At 53.9% G+C, this 12,829-nt stretch overlaps 1 protein-coding gene across 17 annotated transcripts in view; it reads left to right on the forward strand.

Moving 5' to 3' along the window:
- The first annotated feature begins 49 nt into the window (after nucleotides 1–49).
- PTPDC1 (protein tyrosine phosphatase domain containing 1) overlaps nucleotides 50–12,829 on the forward strand; it is a 129,205-nt gene continuing 116,425 nt past the window's right edge. For 6 of the 17 annotated variants that reach the window (XR_014841169.1, XR_014841171.1, XR_002342485.2 and 3 more), the window contains exon 1: nucleotides 50–280. The gene's annotated coding sequence lies outside the window, so the exon portion shown is untranslated. Of the gene's footprint in view, nucleotides 281–626; nucleotides 746–3,010; nucleotides 3,280–8,897; nucleotides 8,961–9,677; nucleotides 9,772–12,829 lie in introns of all 17 variants that reach the window. The other 11 variants (XM_085018371.1, XM_085018373.1, XM_085018376.1 and 8 more) reach the window with 5 other exon arrangements.

Consider the following 12,829-nt stretch of genomic DNA (forward strand, 5'->3'; position numbering starts at 1 on the left):
ATGGGAGGGTGGCAGGATGGAGGGGGCCGCGAGAGCTGCCGACGGACCCAGTCGGAGAGAGACCCAGAGGAGCGCGCGGCCGAGAAGGATGGAGCTGGAGAGCTCGGGAGAGGAAACCCCTTTGATGGAAGCTGAGGGATCGAGAGAGGTGAGAGAGGGTCTAGAGAGAGACAGCGAGGGCCCCGCAAGATGCGAGACAGTGACGTGAGGATGGCAGGGACGCCGAGACGTGCGCAGAGGGCGACCGTCAGAGGCGCCGGACTCAGCGGAGAGCACAGCAGTAAGTAGTACATAGAGACGGGGCATTAAAGAAAGAGGTGCGACAGCTAGTGAGGCAAGTGGCCTGGGCAGGGTTTAGGGAGCCCGGGAGAGATCGGGAGGAGGAAAAGAAGAGGCCTCGAATCTCGGCTAGGGAAGGAGTGGCGGCGGGCAGCCTTCAGGGCAGGACACAGGGCCGCCTGTCTGGCAGGAGGTCAGCACTGGGTCGGGTGCAACTTCCAAAGCAGTGGCCCCACCTGTGCGCTCCTGCCTCAGTTTACCAGGCACGGCCTCATTTCTCCTGAACTGAGCATCAGAGAAATCTCTACTCTCCCCCTGAGTTTATCTCTTTGCCCCTGCCACTCTAGGCAAGCCAGTGCCCTGTTCTGGACCTGTCTCCTGACCTGTCCTGAGACGATGCTGACCCTTGGCCTGAGGGAGCCAGTCAGGACCTAGTGAGGGGTCCTGTCCCTGTGACGCCCACAAGGTCTGTTAGAGAGGGGTATATAATTTGTCCAGGCAAGGAGGGGGGAGTGTCAATGGAGATGAATGGGACATCCCCAGGAAACTAGAGAGGGGGCCTGCCCCTTTTCTCCTCCCCTTGGAATCCCTCAACTGGAGTCCTGGGCCACTTTCCCTTCCCACATGAGCTCTGCCTGGGGCCTCAGTGTTCACCTCTGGGAAATAGGGCCTGCCATACCCATGGCCCTGCCCTGCCTCAAGATGATGCAGCTTCTCCAGCTCCAGCTGCTGCTGCCGAGGCTCTGGCACCTGCCTGAGACTCTATGATGCCTGAGACTGTGTCCATAGGAACAAAGAGAATGTCTTATCAGAGGCTGTTAAGGGCCCAGCTGCCTCTCCCACCAGTGGTTGATTGACTTTAGCCAGGGCTGCACCCTCCTCAACCTCTCAGGACTAAAAGGTAGCTTCCAGGCATTCCATGTGTGGGTGACCATGTGAGTCACATGGCTCCTCACAAGGGGACAGTAGGGGACCTACTAAGAGTGCCAGCATTCCTTCCACACAAGGCAGGCCTTTCTCCCAGTGAAGGTAGAAAGACAGAGGGTGGGGTCATGCCACCTCAGTTGGCCCAGCAGCCACCAGGCACACATAGAAAAGCCATTGTCTCCTGGAGCCCTGGGCAGTCCAGTTGGGCCCCCTCCCCACTCACAGGCAGAGAGAATCCCTCCTTAGATAGATGCTTGGGTGTCACCCTGTCCAACCATCTACTTTCTCAGATGGTGAAACTAAGGGCCAGCAGGAGGGAAGTGCTGGCCCAGGGACCACAGTAAACAGGGCTTGTTTTCTATTGATCGCTGTATATATGGTATGGGACCTCCACCCAGTGGGGCCCACTGGTGGGTATCCTCCTCCTCCTCACTTCCACATCTTTCCAAGGGCACAGCCTAGGGGTTGTCCCCTGTGGGGGTTAGGCACAGCCACCCACACTCCTTCCCTTCACCCCCAGTCTGGGTCCTGTCTGAAGCCACTTAGCTTTGAACATCCCTGCTCTAGGGAGTTGCTTCCTGAGGGTCTCTGGTCCTCCAGATGGGAGCTCAGGACCCAGATCAGGGGACTTGAAAATCACACTGATCAGCCCTCACCAAATCCATTTTGTCCCCAGTCCTGGGTCAGGGGTAGGGGTAGGAGGTTATTTTCAGGACTGAGCCCTCACCTTTAGACTAGTGCAGTCCAGCCCCCACCCCATTTCACAGGTATGTAGGCAGCAGAGGACTCCTCCTCCACTGGCAGAGCCATTTCCTGGAGTCTGAGGCTGAGATCTGAGCTAGGGAATGAGGCCCCAGGGCTCTTTGGGGGGGCATTCCCAGTATGCTGGAGCAAGAGGGCTTTGGCTGGCTGGAAGCACTAAGAGAGCCCGGACTGTCCAGTCACCCCTCCCTTCAATGAGTAGGCCTGTCATCTCCCCATGCAGTCTATGTACAACATGATCCCAGACCTTCAGATAAACCCCTTTTAGGCGAAAAAAATGCGCATCGCCAACAACAGGGCCTCCTCTGCTGGGAATTACAGTGTAGTTAGCCGGCAAAGGATTCGCAGAAAGTGGGGTCCCTCCTCCTTCCCAGAGGGATGGCTCACTCCTCCTAGTTGGGAACAGAGGCCCAGACAAGGAAGCCCCCTGGGCGAAGGGGCCTCCGGGCCTCTCGCGGCGTCCCAGACCGGCAGCTCCCACCCCAGGGGCGTAACAGCCGAGCCCGACTCCTGGGACCCAGCCCGGGCCTCTCGCCGCCGCTGCCGCCGCGAAAATCCCGGAAACCGTCCGCTCTCGGCGGGCGCAGTGGAAAAGGTGATCTCAGCGCCCGCGGCCAGCCGCTCTCGCCGGCTGAAAGGGGCTTCGGGAGGCAGGGGGGTTTTGGCGCCTCCCGGATGCAGGGTGGGTTTCCCCCCTTCATCCTCGTTGCTCTGCCCCTCAGACCCCACAGCGCATAGGGAAGGGTTACCTCCCTTCTTAACCTAACCCCCTCAGCCAGGGCGTGCAGGTTCCAGACCTCCCTCTCCTCCAGTTAAGCCCTCCTGTTCCCTTGGCGCCGCCGGGGTTGGTTTCTGGAGCCGCTCGGTGGAAAGGGTCCCGAATCTTTGTACCAATGGGGAAGCTGAGTCGGGATGTGGGCAGGCCTGTAAAAGGTTGGTGGCCAGGGTCCGGGTGCTTCTGCATTACCTGCAGTGCCCAAGGCCCAGCTCCCCCTCCAGCACCCACCCATCCACCGCGCTTTTCCGTTGTTTCTTCTCCCAGTTGTGGCAGTTTGTACCCTATTTGGCAAGACGGAGTTCGGGACGGGAACCCAAGAGCTGTTTCTTTTGGAACTGTCAGCTCACCTTCTGGTGCTACCCCCACCCCCTCCCCGTGGACAGATCGGAAACCGAGCCCCACTCGATGGGCTTCGCGGTCTGTGGCCCTCGTTGCGGCCCTGCGCTCCACGCCCTGTGCGGGGCCTCCTCCCCAGAGATGCGGCGGTCCTGTCGGAGACGGGAACGAAGGTCATCCTCGACTTGCTTCTTTCCGTAAGCTGTTGCTTCTGATCGTCTCTAGCCCATGGCAGGCTGGCGCTGGCGGCGGCGGTTCTCAGGCGGGGACGTGCCGGCTCGGTCTCAGTGGGCCATGGCAGGAAGAGGTCACCTGCATCCGGCTGGGAACGCATCATCCCTCCTGAGGCCCGTTCCCTGTTCTTGCTCATAGGGTTTGGACCTGAGACTCATATCTGTCTTGACTTCAAAAGAGAAAATTTCGAGATTATAAAATTACTCCCTCTTCATGAGCAGGAGTCACATCTCCCAGTAACCACTTTCTCCTTGTTGTAGTGGGTCTCTCTGACACCTTTTTTTATGAACGTTTCAAAGCCCTATGGACTTTTCGTTTTGAATCATTTCAAACACGTGTGAACTTTGAGCGCGAAGCACGTTTTGGCACCGCACCTTGAGACACAATCCCTCCATCTCTCCTTCAAGTTCTCCCTCTTCAAATAATTTACAAATTTGTTCTTTGCAAATACCTACTCTCTTTTGGTTTTGTAGCTATTCTTTTAATGTGTGATTTTCTTTAGAAGTGCGAGTTTTAAGATAGACCCGTAGGTAGGAAATAACTGCCTTGACCCAGCGAGGACCCGGTTCTTAATGCCCACGGGAACCTAAGGTGATCCTACTAGCCACAGCGCAGATCCCAGCTGGGCTGGTCCCGGGCTGCCTTTTATGCCCACCTCTCAGCCTAGCCCAGGGGGCTCTAGCAGCTACTTTGGTTCCCAGTGGAGTTAGGAAAACTAGCGGTGCCTAGAGCTGGCAAGTAGTGGCCGTGGGTGCCTCTTCTCGGTGGGGCCCCAGGCTGTGCGCAGGAGCTGCTCTGTGCAGATAGCGAGGCCATGTGTGTGCAGCCCAGCGGACTCCCTCGAGCTTCTCTTGGTGGCGGCGTGTGCAGGTCCTTCAAGAACCATGCCCTGAGCTAAGGGCGCTGTGCTCACTATACACTGGGTGCCAGGACCAAGAGGCTAACTCCGCCCAGGGAGGGGGAGCCAGTCAGGGACCCCAGGCTCTGAGCCATTCTGGCCTTTGGAGAGAGCGAGGGCCAGCGTTGTTCCCCCGATCCGGCAGGTACCTGCTGGCCTGGGTCACCCAGCCTTCCTGCAGCCGGGGACTGACCTCTGATTTGTGGCAGAAAAGGAGAAGCTCTCTCCCTCCAGCCAGATGGGGGCGAGGTTCAAGAAAATGGCTGGAGCTTTGCTTTTTTTTCTCTTTTCCTTCCCTTCCTTCTCTGCTGTTCTTTCTCTCTTCCCTCCTGTTTCCTCTCTTTTTTACTCACCTTCCCCTCTCTGCTTCTCCTTCTTCTATTGCACTTTCGTGCCCTCTGTCCCTGCTCTCTGTTCTCTCTCTCTTTCCCTGTTTCCTGTAGTCAGAAGGATGCCCTAAGCCCAGTCTCCCCTCCTTGTAATGAGGGGAGGGGCCTTCTGCTCCCCCCACCCCGAACTGCCAGGTGTTGGATGCAGAGCCCTTGGAGGCTTCTGTGAGCATCTCCTCCCAGCAGCTGGGAAGCCTGGGGGCGCAGAGCTGGGTGAGACAAAAAGGCCCTGGCCCTGGCCCCCCAGCCAGAGGAGGAAGGCACAGATCCTCCAGGCTTTCTTCCAACAGCCTGTGGGGGGGCCAGATCATATTACCCCCTTCCTTTTTTTTTTTTTTGTGCCACACCCAAGGATTGAACCTGGTCACAGCAGTGACCCAAGCTGCTACAATGACAATGCCAAATCCTTGTCATTGAGTTCCATATTGCCTCTTTCAAGAAGGGACTCACACTTGCATTTGTCCTAACACAGAAGTTCATTTTCTTCCTGGGGACTAGAAGTGGGGAGGGGACAGAAAGCAGCTATGGTCACCTCACTCCTTGGACACCAGGATGCGCCCATGCTCTGGTCCTCAGGTTCCAGTCAACACTCCTTCTGCTGGTCTAAGTGAGAAAACCAGCCCAAGGTCTTGGTGCCCAGTCCACACAAACCTGTGCTTCCTGCATAATCTTGCACATGCACCTCAGTGCCAGGAACAGACACAGAGTTCCTGCTTGAAAATGCCCAGATACCATGCAGGGCACATAAGGAACCCCACAATGCAAGCCCCTTCCCTGCCTAAGCTTTGGTTTCCCAAGTGAAAAAACAAGAGAGAGTAAGCTGGATGAATACTTCTTCTTGCCAGTTTAAACAGTCTAGATCAGGGGTTGAAAAACTTTTCCTGTAAAGGATTGAATGAGTGAATATTTTAGGCTTTGCAGGCCGTATAGCTTGGGTGCAACGCCTCTGCTCTGCCCTTCAGTATGAAGGCCTCTATAGGTAACATGGAAAGAATGAGTTTGGCTGTGTGCTAATCACACTCTGTGCACACTAAACATTGAATTTCATCTAATTTTCACAAAATCTTTTATCACAAATGTTATTATTATCTTTATTCGTTCCAACTGTTTAAAAATGTGAAAACCATTCTCAGTTCACAGGCTGTGCCAAAATTGGCAGTAGGCCATAGCTGCCAATTCCTGGTCTAGATTCAGTTCTTCTGATCACACAAATATGTGCACTTCCATAGCAGTGCTACCTTATCTTTAAAAAAAATTAATTTTTTTCCATGAAAGCACCCATTAGTTTTGCAATATTGAGGCCTTAGAAACATAAATCATCAAGTTCATTCCCTGCTCCTATGTCCGAATTCTTGACAATTTAAAATCTTCTTGCTTTTAATATGCCTGGCCCCTGGACTGGATGCTTTACAACTGTCATCTCATTTAATCCCACATGGTCTTTAGAGTAGGGATTGTTTGCCCCTACCTTCCAGCTTCTTGCATATTCCTGGTGACAGTACACTCACTCCCTTATAGTAGCAGCCCTGACAGACTGCAGGACTGGCTCCTCTGGAGAACTCCTGCTGCTGAGAGCCCAGAGATCTGACCGGTGGCCCTAGAAGGTCATAGGCCATCAAGGGTGTGAGTGCTCCCTCCCAGCCATCCTTTCCCATCTCCTCTCAAATCCAACTAAATCCTCTCCAGCTGTTGAAATGTGGATTGGACAAGGGGGCTACAGCCTTGACTTTCTGGGAGTTTCCCAAGCCCTGAGCCTTCGCAGGCCTTTATAGCTGCCAAGTGACAAATCCTGCAAAATAGGCAAAGGGAAAGAATATGACAGAAATAGCTATTATAAATGTGTTACTTGCTAAAAGTGTTTCCAGGAAATCTTGCTCTCGTCGAGGCCTCACCACCGCCCCCCCCCCCCCCCCCGCCATTCCGTTGCATCTTCAATGGCTCTTGCGCCCTCTGCTGGTCATATTAAGTCTTAACCAAGCTCACTTGGACCAATCTTTGGCTCTGAAAGGAAAAACCACACAGAACTTTATCTCCCTTTTCCATACCAGATGCTTGCTGGATGCTGAGGAGCAGTGGGGAGGTGCCTCAGGGTGTGTAGTTTAGCCGTGGAGAGAGAGAGACAGATGTGCTCACAAGCGATAACAAGGAGGGGCTGTGGTCAGGGTGAGGTGAGGTGGGGTGGGGTGGGGTGGGGTTGATGGCCTCCCAGGGCAGGTGGCAGGTCGAAGGCACGGAGCCTTGAGGGGTGAGGAGCTGCCAGACACTGACACGGTAAGCTCACTCTTCTGGAAGGTGTTAATGTTCCGATCAGGAGCTGGCAGCATGTGTCAGTTTTTAAATGCTTGGATACTTTAGCACCAGCCACAGCTGGCTGGAGACATAACAGGCTGGAGTGACATGCTCCATGTTTTCTCCTGAGGTCCATGGGGACATTTTCCGGACCCTGCTGCTGAGAAGGGGTGTCCCTCAGTCCAGTTAAGTGTTCTGTTGTGTATTCCCCCAACATGGAATAGCACTAGAAACCATCTGAGGAGCGTGTCTTCTGTAGGGGTGGTGTATCACATCCCCCCTTAAATTATCATTTAATTTCACTGTGGGAAGAGGGCATGTTTACTCTTAGTCTACAGGGATGGAAATAGATGCAGAGGGGCTACCTCATTTGCCCAAGTGGTGAGCTGGGGTTTGAACCAGCGCTCTGTCCATAGCACCATAGTGGCCTTTGGCTTTTCTCTGCCTCACTATGTCCAGATCTGGACTCCTCATTTCTCACATCTCCCCAGGCTGCTGTTCCTGGGTGGAGAAGCCCAGCTGGGGGAGCCAGCGGGGAGGGGAGAGGCAGGTACATGCAAAAACCAGGGCAGCCCCATTCATAGCTGGGCAGCCAGCGTACTGGGGCCCTTGCACGTTGTGCTGACCCCATCTGGGCTGCCTAGGAGGGCATTGGGGCAGAGAGGAGAGGGCGACTAAACATGCCTTTGGGAAGGACAGGCTGCTCTCAGGGAACCTGAGGAGGAGGCAGGGAAGGCTGGGGAGGAGGCAGCCAAGTAGGTATCTAGATGTGGCAGGCAGGTCCAAGGAGGCAGAGGAGAGGAGCACATTGGCTGGGGCTGGAAAGCCCTCCCAACCGCTAAGCTCACTGTGGGGGTGTGGAGACCTTCTGGAAGTTCTGGTCAGTCACCCACTTTGAGGCTGAAAGCCTTGCTCCAGAAACAAGTTTGTTCCCCAATGGTTTTGCTTTCAATGGTGCCCACAGTAGCTTGTCTGCGGCCGAGGAGTTACAATTGTAGACCCTCCTGGTGCCCAGGGATAGCCTTTCGACTCTGAGGCAGGTCTGGAGACCTCTGTTGAGACGCCATAACCAGAACTGCCCTTTACAGGCTGCATAACTCCCAAGGGGTATTATCAACTGAACTGGGAATGGCACTTCCCAGCGGTGCAGCGCACAACCCTTGCCCCTGCACCTTGTACAGCAGCCCTGCTGATTACTTGTTTCCTTCAGCTTTTGTAAAACCAGATGGGGTTGAAGAGACTGTTGTCATTAAGTTCTATCACATTCTGTATGCCCCTTTCCCAGATGATAAGCTACATGATGAAACAAAGGAAGATAACACATTCTATCTGCATACTTCATGTTCAAAATCTACCTTAAGGCCCTGGCCTTAAAGGTGCAGCACATTGAGTGCATGGCCCCAGCACAGGAAAGGCTCCTTCCCGAAGGCAGCAAGAGCAGCGGTGACTGAGGACCCCCGCCCCAGAGCCCCTGCTTCCCCTGCAGTGCCCCCAGCAGAAGCTCACTGTCCTGGAGGTGGCTTCAGTCATAGTCTTGGGGGCTTCAGCTCACAGCTCTGGGAGCCACAGCTCAGAGGCATGAGGGAGTCTAGCCCTTCCTATCCCTTTGCTCTGGACCCAGGACCGCACAGTCATGTGCAAATCAAACCAGCTGATGGTCAGCCCAGACCTGTCCTCCTGTCCTCTGGCACCAGAGACCCACTCACCTTTCCCCACTGACAGGTCCCATCACTGTCGGGCAGAATCACCCAGGGCATGGCCCTGGAGCCCTCGATCTGGTCCATAACCCCTGTCTGGTCATCCGCAGAGCAGAGTTTACCATTGAAGACGATCAGGTCTGACAGCTCCATGCCCTGCCCTTTTCTGCCTGGTGGGACTCCAGGACCCTGTGGCCTTGGTCCCACTCCACGGCCACCCTGTCTCCACTGTCAGACAGGGTCAGGCAGCCCTTCTTCAGGTGACTGACCCAGGTGTTTTCCTCCTGGGCCCTTGACTCCATGTCCAGGTCAGCGATAACTGCGATCCAGCAACGACTCCTGCCTGGCATCCTCTGGGAGGCAGACAGAGGGTAGGTGCCATTGTACCGGTCAGTGGGCCTCCAGTTGTGGGCACTGGGTGCAGGGGGCTGGCCAGGGGGTGGGCAGTGGGTGTAGAGCAGCCTGAGGATTGGATGCCAGCACAGGAAGTCCCCCCATGTTGATCCGGAGGGGAGCACATAGACACATTCCTTTCCAGGGGGGTGAAGAGCTGGGCGGGCATCAGACTAAAGGACAGGAGGGACCTCAAACCCTGGGAGAGAGGAGTGGTCAGCGGCCTGCCAGGCATGGGCTTCCCACTTCTGGGAGGGTACAGGCCTGAGGCTGCCTGAGCCAGAGTAAACGGCACAGCTGCGACTCTGTGGCCATCACTCCTGAGGAAGCAGCAATGTCTTAATTAAACCCTGACTCAAGCAGTAAAAAAAAAAAAAACAAAAAAAAAAACCTACCTTAATTTAGAAATCTATGGCCTAGATGTTTTATGGTGCTGTTACAGATTAGAGCAAAATTTTCCTCTTGAAAATTTTGAGTAAGGGACCCACGAGATTCTAAGATTGCCCCCTGGTGGATTTATGCACCCAATATAGGCCCTCCTCTTGAATGTGCAATAGGCTGTCACTGTCCTGATTGTGTTACCTTATAGGGCAAAAAGGATTTTGTTAATGTGATGAAGGTCCCTAACTGGTTGGTGTTGAATTGATCAAAAGGGAAATTATCTTGGACCTGACCTACTATACGACCTCTTTCAGGGGAACTGGAGCCTTTCCTGAAGTTCAGACAGTTCTCTTGCATGTCTTGAAGTCACCTGACACATTTCAAGGGAGTGAACAGAGAGGCTATGAGGCAAGTACCCCACAGTGGTCTCAAGGTGCTAAAAGCAAGGAAATAGATTGTACCAACAGCCTGAGTGAGCTTCAAAGTGGATCCATCCTCAGTTGAGCCTCCAGATGAGACTGCAGCCCTGATTGACACTTTGTGAGACCCCAAGCAGAAGATTCAGCTAAGCCCTGCCTGAACCCCTGAGCCACACAGTCCCCGAATTAACAAGTGTGTTTTGTTTTAAGCAACTGCATTGCAGTAATTTGTTACATAGCAATAGAAACTAATTCGGTAAGCAAGTCGTGCATGGGAAAACCTGACTTCTGCCTCAGGAGAAAGAGGACAGGACACCTGCTTTTTTTCCTTTTTTTTTTTTTTTTGGCCATGACTTGTAGGGGCTTGATGTGGGATCTCAGTTCCCAAACCGGGGATTGAATGCTAGCTGTGTCAGTAAAAGAACGCCAAGTCCTAACCACTAGACCACCAGGGAACTCCCCCAGGACACCCCTCTTGGGATCTTTGCCCTTTACTGTGACCCAGGGGCAAAACTGGAGCCCACCCTGAGGCAGTGATCACACCTACCAAGGGACCAATGTGCCTCTGTCCCCACATGCCTGCTGACCCCCAAGGAAGCCCCTTTGACAGATAGCTGGCCTCAATGTGGGTAGGACCAATGTTGTTTTTCCTCACCTGGAGTAGAGAACAGAGAAGATCATTCTGATTGCCAGTGTCCTGCAGCTGCCCTCTAACTGTGATTAAGAATGAATCTGGAGAGTTCTCTTCATGGCTCAGCAGTTAACAAACCCGACTAGGATCCATGAGGATGCGGGTTCCACCCCTTAATTCAGTCAGTGGGTTAAGGATCTGGCATTGCTGTGAGCTGTGGTGTAAGTTGCAGACATGGCTCAGATCCCACGTTGCTGGGGCTGTGGTATAGACTGATAGCTGTAGCTCTGATTTGACCCCTATCCTGGGAACCTCCCTATGCCACCCCTAGCCTGGGAACCTCCATATGCTGCAGGTGCAACCCTAAAAAGCAAAACAAAAACAACAAAAAAAGAATACAGGATTTCCTGTTGTGACTCAGTAGATTAAGAACCTGACATAGTGGAGTTCCCGTCGTGGCGCAGTAGTTAGCGAATCCGACTAGGAACCATGAGGTTGCGGGTTCGGTCCCTGCCCTTGCTCAGTGGGTTAATGATCCGGCGTTGCCGTGAGCTGTCGTGTAGGTCGCATATGCAGCTCGGATCCCGCGTTGCTGTGGCTCTGGTGTAGGCTGGCGGCTACAGCTCCGATTCGACCCCTAGCCTGGGAACCTCCATATGCCGTGGGAGCGGCCCAAAGAAATAGCAAAAAGACAAAAACAAAACAAAAAACAAAAACAAAACAAAAAACAAAAGACAAAAAGAACCTGACATAGCGTCAGTGAGGATGTGGGTTCAATCCCTGGGCTCGCACAGTAGGTTAAGGATTCAGCATTGCCATGAACTGTGGTGCAGGTCGCAGATGCCACTCAGATCCTGTGTTGCTGTGGCTGTGGCGTAGGCTGGCAGCTGCAGCTCCAATTTGACCCCTAGCCTGGGAACTTCCATGTGCCTCAGCTGCAGCCATAAAAGGAAAAATGAAAGAATGAATCCAGAGTTCCCACTGTGTTTCAGTGGGTTAAGAATCTAACTGCAGCAGCTCGGGTCCCATGGAAGTGCAGGTCCAATCCCTGGCCTGGCACAGTGGGTCAAAGGATTCAGCACTGCCACACCAGCGGCATGGGTTGCAGCTGTGGCTTGGATTCAATCCCTGACCCAGGAACTTCCATATGCCACAAGTGCAGCCATTAAAAAAGAGAGAGAGAGAGAGTCTAAGGAAGACTTCCCAGGGAGGGGAAGCTGCCCTCAGGCCCTCTGAGGCTACAGAGCTGGCCAGCAGTGCACATAGACCCCACTGGAAGTGGGCAGCCAGGTGGGGGAAGGTGTGTGTTCTGTTCCTATTTCTCCCATCCCCCTCTGGCTCCCCTGCACTCTGGGAGGCAGAACAAGGCAGTATATGGACTTGGATCCCATTCTCAGACCCCTGGTCTGGTGTGCTGGGGCCAGCCCATTCGGACCCCCACCCCCCAGTTTGCTCTGTGGCCAGGTCTGAGTCCCTGCCCACCCAGTCGCCGTCCTCCCAGTGACTGACTCCACTCAGGGGTACTGGCCTCTGCCTGCTGCCCCTGTATTCGGGCTCCTGGGAGGAGCCCAATGTGGCCTGTGACAGCGGAACTTCTTGTTGGCCAGGCTCTGCTCAGCATAGACTGCTGAATCCTGGTTGGGAGTGCCCCGGTGGTCTAGTGGTTAGGGTTCAGTGTGCTTTCACCCCTGTGGCCTGAGTTCAATCCCTAGTCTGGGAACTGAGATCCCACATCAAGCAGCTGGTCCTCTGTATCCTCTTTTTATTCCCCCTAAGTAAGAGGAGAGCAGGGCTGTGGAGGAGCGAGGGGCCATCCCCAGCTCGTTTCTAGCAGATGGATTGCATACCCTGGGAAGAGCTTCACTGAACACAGCACTACCAACATTGTCTCACATAGGGGGGAAGACCATTCCTGTCCAATTATTTCTTCATCTTTCTGATCTTGCTGGGTCCCAAATGTCAACCTGCTGCTAGGGTGGTTCTCTGCGCCCACAGACTGGCCACTCCATGCGGTGGACGAATCCAGCCTCAGCGCCACAGCAGCGGACAGGCAGCAGAGCCCAGGGGTACAGGGAGAGTGTTGTGTTGTAATTGGATTCGTCTTTACAGTTAACTACTTTCTCCTTTTCCTTAGTGATGCTGGGTGACTGTTTTTGTTTTTAGTATGTAGGTAAATTTTAAGCACTTTGCGTTAGCAAGAACATTGTCATTTCAAGGGAAACAAATCAGATAAGCAGTAGCACAGGGGATTCATGAGGAAAAGACAGGCTCTCCGAGGGGTGTGAGCACGGCAGCACAGATCCAGGTTCAAATCTCGCTCAGTGACCTGGGGGATGAGCCTTCTCTGTGCTTCAGTTTTTTCCACGAAGATAGGAAGATAATATTGTGAGGGCCAGCAATGTGCATAGTCGCAAAG

Source organism: Sus scrofa, chromosome 3, assembly GCF_054392235.1.
Source record: "Sus scrofa isolate SSC_HxYL_T2T_F1_AM1 chromosome 3, Sscrofa_HxYL_maternal_Yorkshire_Landrace_v2.0, whole genome shotgun sequence".
Taxonomy (NCBI): domain Eukaryota; kingdom Metazoa; phylum Chordata; class Mammalia; order Artiodactyla; family Suidae; genus Sus; species Sus scrofa.